This window comes from Canis lupus, chromosome 17 (assembly GCF_003254725.2).
Source record: "Canis lupus dingo isolate Sandy chromosome 17, ASM325472v2, whole genome shotgun sequence".
Taxonomy (NCBI): domain Eukaryota; kingdom Metazoa; phylum Chordata; class Mammalia; order Carnivora; family Canidae; genus Canis; species Canis lupus.
Genome location: NC_064259.1, coordinates 25,063,276 through 25,072,444, shown reverse-complemented (window position 1 = coordinate 25,072,444; position 9,169 = coordinate 25,063,276). Strand labels below are relative to the sequence as shown.

The window sequence follows — 9,169 nt, the reverse complement described above, 5'->3', positions numbered from 1 at the left end:
GTGTTATTATACCAAAGCTCATTGGTTTGTGTTTCTAAACTTTCCACCAATTTGTTCAGAGTGTTTCTGTCTCAGTTCAGGTTGCTATAGCAAAACACCATAACCTGGGGGTGGTTAAAAACAGATCTGATCAAATTTCTGATCAAAAACAGAAATTTATTTCTCACAATTCTGGAAGCTGGAAGTCTAAGATCATGGTGCTAGCAAGGTCCAGTTTAGGTGATAGTTCTTTTCTGGGTTGAAGGTGGCTGACTTCTTGTTGTATCCTCACATGGTGGGAATAGGGTGAGTTAGCTCTCTGGCCTCATTTTATAAGGGCACTAATCCTGTTCACAAAAGTTCAACCTTTATTACCTAATTACCTCCAAAGGCCCCACCTCCAAATACCATCACATTGTATTAGATTTAGGTTAGATTTCAAGATATGAAATTTTGAGGGACACAAATATTCAGTGCATAACAGTTTCCTTTTTTTCATTATGACCCTATTGCTTTTACCATTCTCAGGCTTAATGTGCAATGACCTTTAGGTCCCATGTTATAAATTCTTGAACTTGTGGAGAGCTCAGCATGATAGGAGAATGGTGGTTTCTTTTGTTTGTTTGTTTGTTTGTTTTAATTTTTTATTTATTTATGATAGTCACACAGAGAGAGAGAGAGAGAGAGAGAGAGAGGCAGAGACATAGGCAGAGGGAGAAGCAGGCTCCATGCACAGGGAGCCCGATGTGGGATTCGATCCCGGGTCTCCAGGATCACGCCCTGGGCCAAAGGCAGGCGCCAAACCGCTGCGCCACCCAGGGATCCCTGGTGGTTTCTTTTGTAGGAGTTGTGTGGCTCCATGTAGCTATTGCTGGCAAGGTGGCCTTAAAAGTATAAGATGGAGAATAGTGTGGGAGATATCAGCAGATGCTTACGAGTGACATATCTGAAACTTTCACATGGTAAATTCTGCCACAGAGACCTCAGAAAAGGCTTTTTCTTTTTTCATCGGCATGAACGATGGAATGAAGATGTAGGAGGGAGATGCACTGAGGCAGATCTATCTTTGAAAGTTGTGCCCTTTGATCAGGGCTACTGAGTCCCAGGACAATATTTAAAAGAAGGTAGAAACCTCTCAGAGATTCTCAGAATGATGGCACTATATAGGCCTCATTGCCACATGGCTATATAAAACAGTTTGCAAACCACATGAGAAGCCCTATAAATCTAAGCTGCAGTATGAAGCCGAACAGCTGGAATTAGAAAACGAGAAATTTCTTTTTGAAAACAATGACAAATAAAGGATGCAAAATTGCGCTTACAGAAATGATGTGTTTGTGTCCAACAGTGAACATGTCTTGTCCTGAGCCTACAATAATAGGCTTGCTGAACTTTGTGCTTCAAGCTGGAAACCACCCCATGTTTCCATTTACAATTTATTTATTTGGTCATGAGCAGTAAGCATGAGTGGCTGAGCAGGCATGCCTACACAATGCCAAAATCCACCTCAAATTTATCAACTTAAAGAAAAAGAAAAGTTAGACTAGTTACTTGAATTAATCGATTAATTACTCATACCAAGAGTTTGATCTGATTCTCTTTGTATACTCAGATTCTCACCTTTGAGGGCATAAATAGTGGTCAGTAGTAATATGTCTCTTGTAAGAGGTTGTGCCGCAGTAATGGTTATCTTTCTATCACTCAGAGGCAACTCTCAAAGTTCCTCAAAAGTTTGGCAATTCAGTATATGTTCAGATTGAACTTCTATATTGACATAGTAGTGGAAAGAAAGAGAAGTGAGTGAGTGAGCAGTTTCAGGGTTTCCCAGAACTACCAGGACATAAATATGAAGATATAAAAACACATATATAGAAAACTTAAAAATGGCTTACTGCATTTTAGGTTTTCATGAGCTAATCATCTCAATGTTTTTCATAATTAAAAAGGATCTACTGGATCTTGACCACTAGACAATTCAAACCAGATGACATCTGCTGGGGGTTGACCATGGGACCTGACTATCCTCACTTGTAGGATGTTGGAGCAAGATGAGAAGAAGTTGCAGGATCCCAGGGGGAAACCTCACATCGAATTGTTCCCCTGGTGCAGCCCTTGATAGGAAATGGTCAGCTACTCCATGCAGGAAAAAACAATGTGGTCTTATTGAACTGGGCGTTTTACTAGGTTTGGCAATCTAATTTCTCTGCGTAGACATCGCCTTTGGAGAAGCCAAACATCTGGTCGATGCCAACTTGAAAAAATTAGTTAAATCTGCAACTGGAGATTATTGTATCAGTGTTTTTTAGTCCTGGCTGCACATTAGCATCATCTGAGGGAACTCTTAAGAACTGCTGGTGTTCAAGATTCTATACTGAAGATTCCGAATAATTTGTCTTCAGTGTGCTTCTTCTTTATAGTGTTCCTAAAGCCCCTCGGGTGATTTGAAAGTGCAACCAGAAGTGAGAATCTCAGATGTTCTCACAAATGCCCATGTGACTGATTCTTTTTCCACATAGTAACTGCTATAGAGCAGAGTGCTCAAGAGCATAAACTCTGGAACTAGCTCCACCTAGTGGAGCTAGCTCCACCAAATCCCACCTCTGATGCTTCATAGCTGTGTGACCTTGGGCTAGCTTAACCTCACTGTGCCTGTTTCCTAATGTATAAAATGGGATAATTATAATAATACCTATCTCCTCGGGTAACTATAATAATAGCTATCTCCAGGGATTAAATGAGTTCATGTGTGCGAAGAACAGAGTAAGCACTATATAAATATTAGCTGTCTGTCGACCTTCACTGGTATTTCTCTACCAAATGTCTGAACTGAAATTAAATTCAATGGCCTAATAGTACTCTAGCAAGGTGTTCCCTGTAGCTGCTACAGGGAATACCACAAAGTGGGTGGCTTGAATAACGTAAATTTTTTCTCTCACCATTCTGGAGGCCAGAAGTCTGAAATCATGGTGTCAGCAGGGCTATGCTCCCTGAATAAACTCTAAAGGAAAATCCATTCCTTGCCTCTTCCATCTTCTGGTGGCTGTCAGCATTCCCTGGCTTGTGGTCACAACTCTGTTCTCTGTCTTCACATTGCCTTTTGTCTGTGTATCTGTCTTCTCTTTTTCTGCCCTTTTTTATATGAGGATAAATGTGATTGCATTTAGGGTACATCCAGGATAATCTCCTCTTCTCAAGATGCTTAATTTATGGGGCATCTGGGTGGCTCAGTTGTTAAAACATCTGCCTTGGGCTCAGATCATAATCTGAGAATCCCGGGATCAAGTCCTACCTCAGGCTCCCTGCTCAGCGGGAAGTCTGCTTCTCCCTCTCCCTCTGCTTCTGTTCTCTCTCTCTCTCTCAAATAAATAAATAAAATCATTTCAAAAAGCTTAATTAAGCACATATTTTGTCATATAACACAATATTCACTCTTTTGCTATAAAGTAATATTCACAAATTCTAGGGATTTAGGGCATGGATATGTCTTTTCTAGGGGGCCACCATTCAACACACTACACAAGGTCCATAAAAAATGTAAGCTTGGATGGGATGTATTACTGACTCATTCTGTGTTTAGTTGTCTTTGCGTTTGGCCTTCACATCCCACTCTCTGATATATCCAAAACTATTATTTACAATAACAGGTATCATCTTTGTATATACGGACAAGTGACTATTCATTGTCAGTGTTTGTTATTTCTTGGGAAGGACAGAGGAAAGTGAGCCAAGGGCTCAGAGGACCAGTTGGCCCCATGCCTTTGGTATACAGAGAGGCTCCAACAAGGAAAGAACCTCTTGGTGGGTTCTGTTCCAAAGAGAATAATTTGGGGGAAACTCTATTTTATTATTAAATGCAACCCAAAACCCTCACCAATTCTGGCTTTATATTTGGAAAAGTTTGATGCTTATTTCAAAAGAGAACAGTGTGGTGGTGCTTTAATCAGGACTCTTTCAGTTCCAAGTGACAGAGAAGTCAATTCAAATATGCTGAAGTTAGGACCTGAATTTATTAACTCTTATGACTGAACAATTGCTGCATCAGATCCAGATTGATGCAGTGGTTCCAACGATCCCATTAGGACTCAGTTTCTCTCTCCAGCTCTTGGCTCTTCCTTTATGGGTTCTGTTCTCAGAAAGGCTGTCCATAAGTGGTGGCAAGACAACTGTAGGATCTAAGAGCTTATATCCTCTTTGACCCAGGATACATGGAGAACAGTTCTCAAAAAAATGTAAGCAAAACCTTATTGGGGTTTATTGGGTCACATGCTGATCTCTGAAACAACCAGTGTGATAAGGCTATCCCAGTTTTGATTGGCCCAGGAGCCTGACAAGGATGCACCCTCTCACAGGCTAGGATAGGAAGCTGATCCAAGCTAGGTACTCTAAGAAGGAAGAATGAGTATTGGGGGCAAATACAACAGATGCAATAGATCTTTGGGTTAACATGTCTAAAAACCAAACCTGGATTCTTTAGAAGGGCATGTGGGATTTTTTTTCCAATTGTATATGTCGATTACAATTTGTTTTTCCAATTGGAAATGAGTGAGTCTCAGGATCTTGAGAACCTGAGATAAAAGGGAATCAGTAGGAGAGAGGCTCATAGATGTGATGTGAACAGGCACAATGACTAGGGCACAAAGACCAGCTTCACTGTTGGTCTTGTGCTGGCCCTCAGCTTTATAAAGGATATATTCCCTTGGCTGGGGAAAGAAAGAGTTGTTAAGTTATAATATGTACCAGTTATATTCAATTATACCATTTAATCCTTTTAATTACCTTCTGAGGGTGGCATCCTTATTATCCTCTGTTCATCAATGGAAAACTGAGGTTTGGAGGAGTTAAGTTACCAAGGTCATTGTGGTAGCTTAAAAATATGCCCATGAATTATTTTGACACAATTTCCTTGAAAATATGGTACTCAATTACCATCTTCTTGAATGGGGGCCAGAATTTGTGACTTGCTTCTGACCAATACAACGTGGCAAAGTGATAGTATGTGACTTTTGAGACTAGGTCCAAAAAGGGAGCTACTATTGGCCCTATATCTTAGATTGCTCGTTCTGGGGGAAGCCTGCCACAATGTCATGAGTGAAAACACATGTTTGTTGATGTTTTTAACCATTAAGTTTTAGGGTGGTGTATTGTGCAGTAATAAAAAAATAATGAACACAGTCATGTATTTTGGAAGTGGTGTATCCACCATCCATTTTCACTTTGCCACAGCTACCCAAATAGAAACAACCAAATACAAAGATGATGGATAAAACTTGAAGTAATCTATACTCATTTACTGAGTACTTTTTATATTTCTTGAGTACTTATTTACTGAGTAATTTTTTTTCCTGAAGAATTATTCTAGGTTCTGGGTTACCTTTCATACAACTGAGCTCTTAGAACTGATCTGTGGGTGAGTGCATGACTGGTGGCATCAAAATCTTCCAGAGAGCTTTCATAAATCTCTAAAAGAGTTTAATTTAGTAGGTAAGGTAGCTTTAATACTCAACCATATCTGCCACTGACCAACAGAAGTTAAGGGCTGTCTTTTAAACCAAAGAAAGTATCTCTATAGACATCCATGGTTAAAAACTGATTCTCCAAGTCAGCCACCATTCATCATGGCATATATACATAGGATATTACGTATTTATTAAGATAATTATAGATGCACATGTAATTGTTAGAAATAATACATAGATATCCTGTGTCACCTTTACTCCAGTTATCTCCAAATACTATACTGTAGTATCACAACCAGAATATTGGCATTTTTGTATAGTCAAGAGACAGAACACTTCCATCACCAGGGTGATTCCTAGTGTTTAAACATTCACTTTTCCTCCTATTCCCACCACCACCTAAATCCCTGGCAACCATTAATTTGTTCTTCATTTTTATATTTTATGACTTCAACAATGTCATATAAATGGCAGAATATAGCATGTAACCTTTTGAAATTAGCTTTTTCTTTTTCACTTGGTGTAACTATCTGGAGATTCATCGAGGTTCTCATGTGTATTGTTAATTCTTTCTGTTACTGCTGAGTAGTATTCCATGGTATGGATGTACTTGTTTAATAATCCACAAATTGAAGGACATCTGAGTTTCCTGTCTTTGATTGTTATGAATAAAGTTGCTATAAACATTTGTATATGAATTTTGGAAAACATGTTTTAATTTCTCTGTGATAAATGCCCAGAAAAGCAATTTCTGGGTAATATGGCAGATTCACGTTTAGGTTTTGAAGAAACTGTATAGAGTGGCTATACATTCACACCAGCAATGTACAAAATGATCCAATTTTTTTCATATCTTTGCCAATATTTGGTGTTGTCAGTTTTGAGTTTAGCCATTCTGATAGGTGTGCAATAATATCTATTATGGTTTTAATGTGTATTTCCTAAAGGCTAACAACGTTGGACATTGTTTCATGTGCATTTTTGAAATCTTTATGTACTTATAGGTAAAGTGACTCATCGTGTTTTTTGCCCACTTTCTAATTGAATTTTTTTGCTTTTAATGTTGAGTTTGGAGAGTTCTTCTAAATTCTAGTGTTGTAAATTCTAGTCTTTTGTAAAATACGTGGTTTGCAAATATTTTTCCCATCATGTAGCTTTCCTTTTCATCCTTTTTCGCTCTTATGAAGAGCAAAAGTTTAACAAGGTTTGATAAAGTCCAATTTATGATTTTTCTCCTCTTATGGGTGATGCTTTTGTGTCAAACCTAAGACCTCATTGCTTAGCCTTATATTCTGAGAATTTTCTGGTTGGAAGGCTATGTTTTGTTCATTTAATTGCTTTTGTACCTTTATAAAAAATAAGTTGGGCCTATTTGTTTAGGTGTGTTTCTGTGTTCTCTGTTACATTGATTTATGTGTATATCCTTTCACCAATACCATTGCAGTTTCATGTAGTTATATAATAGATCTTAAAATCTGGTAGATAAATTCCTCCCACTTTATTCTTCTTTTCAGAATAGTTTTAGCTATCAAAACTCTTTTGCTTTTCAATATAAATTTTTAAATTATGTTGTCTATATTTATAAAAAAATCTTGTTAGAATTTAATAGGAATTTCATTATCAATTTGGGGAGAATTGACATCTTAACTATGGTGAATCTTTCAACCCATAAACATAGTATGTCTCCATTTATTTAAATCTTTGATTTCTGTCATTAATGCTTTGTAGTTTTCATCATATAAGTCCTGTACATATTTGTTTGGATTTGCACCTAAGTATTTTATTTTTGAACTATTGTAAATGTTACTTTATATTTCTAATTTCAGTGTCCATATGTTCATTAAAAGCATGTAGAAATATAATTGAACATGGTGTATCCTGCAAACTTGCTGAATTCACTTATTAGGAGGTTGGGGTATTTTTGGTATATTCTTTAGGATTTTTCTATAGAGACAATCATGTCATTTGCAAAGAGGGACAGTATTGTTTCTTCCCTTCTGTTATGTTTGCTTCTTTTTTTCTTGTCTTACTGCACTGACTAGAATTTTCAACACTTTGTTGAGTAAGAATGGTGAGATTAGACATCTTTGTCTTGTTCATGATCTCAGAGGGAAAGCATTCAGTCATTGACCATTCAGTGTAATGTTACCTGTAGATATGCTTTATCAAGTTCAGGAAGAAGATTTACTGTATTCTTATTTTCTGCATTTTTATCATTACTAGGTGTTAAAATTCATCAAATGTTTGTTTGTTTTACAGTGACTGATATGACCACAATATTTCTTTTTTAATTTTGCTAATGTGGTTGATTTCATTGATTGGTTTTTGAATTTTGAACCAGTCTTGCATCCCTGGAATAAACCCTATTTACTAGTGCTATATAATTGTTTATATATACGGCTGAATTCTGTTTGTTAACAACTTGTTAAATATTTCTGTGTTCATATTTATGAGAATTAATGGTCTGTAGTTTGGCGTCTTGTTTGTACTGTCTTGGTCTGGTTTTTGTATCAGGGTAATACTAGCTTTATAAAATGAAGTGATTATGTAAAATTGGTGTTAATTCTTTAAATATTTGTAGAATTCTCCAGTGAAGTCATCTGGACCTAGAGATTTTTTGAGGGGGGAGTTTTAAAATTATGACTTAAATAGTTCCAGGGCTTTTCTCAATAGTTACAGGGCTGTTCATTAAAGTGAGCTATGATCGCTGTGTTTTTCAAGGATTTGGTTCATTTTATCTAAATTGGCAAATTTGTGCATGTAGAGTTGTTCCTAGTATTTCTTTATTATCCTTGTGTTTGCAGGTTCTGTAATAATAGTCCTTGTTTCATTCCTGATGGTGTCTCTTATTCTTTTTTTTCTTTTTCTTTATTAGTCTTTCAGAGGTATGTTAATTCCATTGATCTTTTCAAAGAATAGCTCTTTGTCTTATTCATTTTAGTTAGTTTTAATGTTTTGGATTTCAACAATTTCTGCTTTTATCTTTATTATTGCCATTCTTCTGCCTTCTTTGGATTTTTATGCTCTTTTTTCTCCCCTGGTTTCTTAAGGTGGGATCTTTGAAACCTTTCCTATTTTCTATTGTTGCACTTAGTGGAACAAACGTCCCTCTCAGCACTGATTTAGCTGTGTCCCACAAATTTTAAAATATTGTAATTTTCATTTTAATTGAGTTCAATATAGTTTTTGATTTCATTTGAAGCTTCCTCTTTGAACCATAAATTATTTAGAAGTATGCTGTTAAGTTCCCAAGTTTTGGAACTTTGTTATCTTTCTGTCTTGTTACCTTTCTGTTGGATAGAGTTGGGAGAGAAGCAGTCAAATCCTGGAAATATTTTGAGGGTAGAGCTGACAAGATCTGTTAATAGATTTAATGTGGAGTATGAGAGAGAGACAGAGACAGAGAGAGCCGGAGAGAGGAGAGAGAGAGAGAGAGAGAGAGAGAGAGAGAGAGAGAGAGAAGTCAACTGTGGTTCAAGGTCCTCAGTCTGAGCAATTGGAAGAATGAACTTGCCATTTACTGAGATTAGAGAGGTGCAGGTTTGGGGAAGGATGGGGGATCAGGGGTTTGGGTTTGGATATTTTAAGTTTTTAAAATAAAATTTTATAAATTTTATAAATAAAATCTAGTTTTAAACTAGATGTCTAGGGGGACATTGACTATATAAGTCTGAGTTCAAGGACTGCAGATATCCTGTCTGGAGACATAGATTTGGGAGTTGTCATTCTGGATA

The 9,169-nt window shown here is 36.9% G+C and overlaps 1 protein-coding gene across 2 annotated transcripts in view; it reads left to right on the top strand.

Annotated features, from left to right (window-relative positions):
* Nucleotides 1-9,169, top strand: part of SRD5A2 (steroid 5 alpha-reductase 2) — a 40,351-nt gene that overhangs the window by 13,781 nt on the left and 17,401 nt on the right. The window lies entirely within an intron of this gene.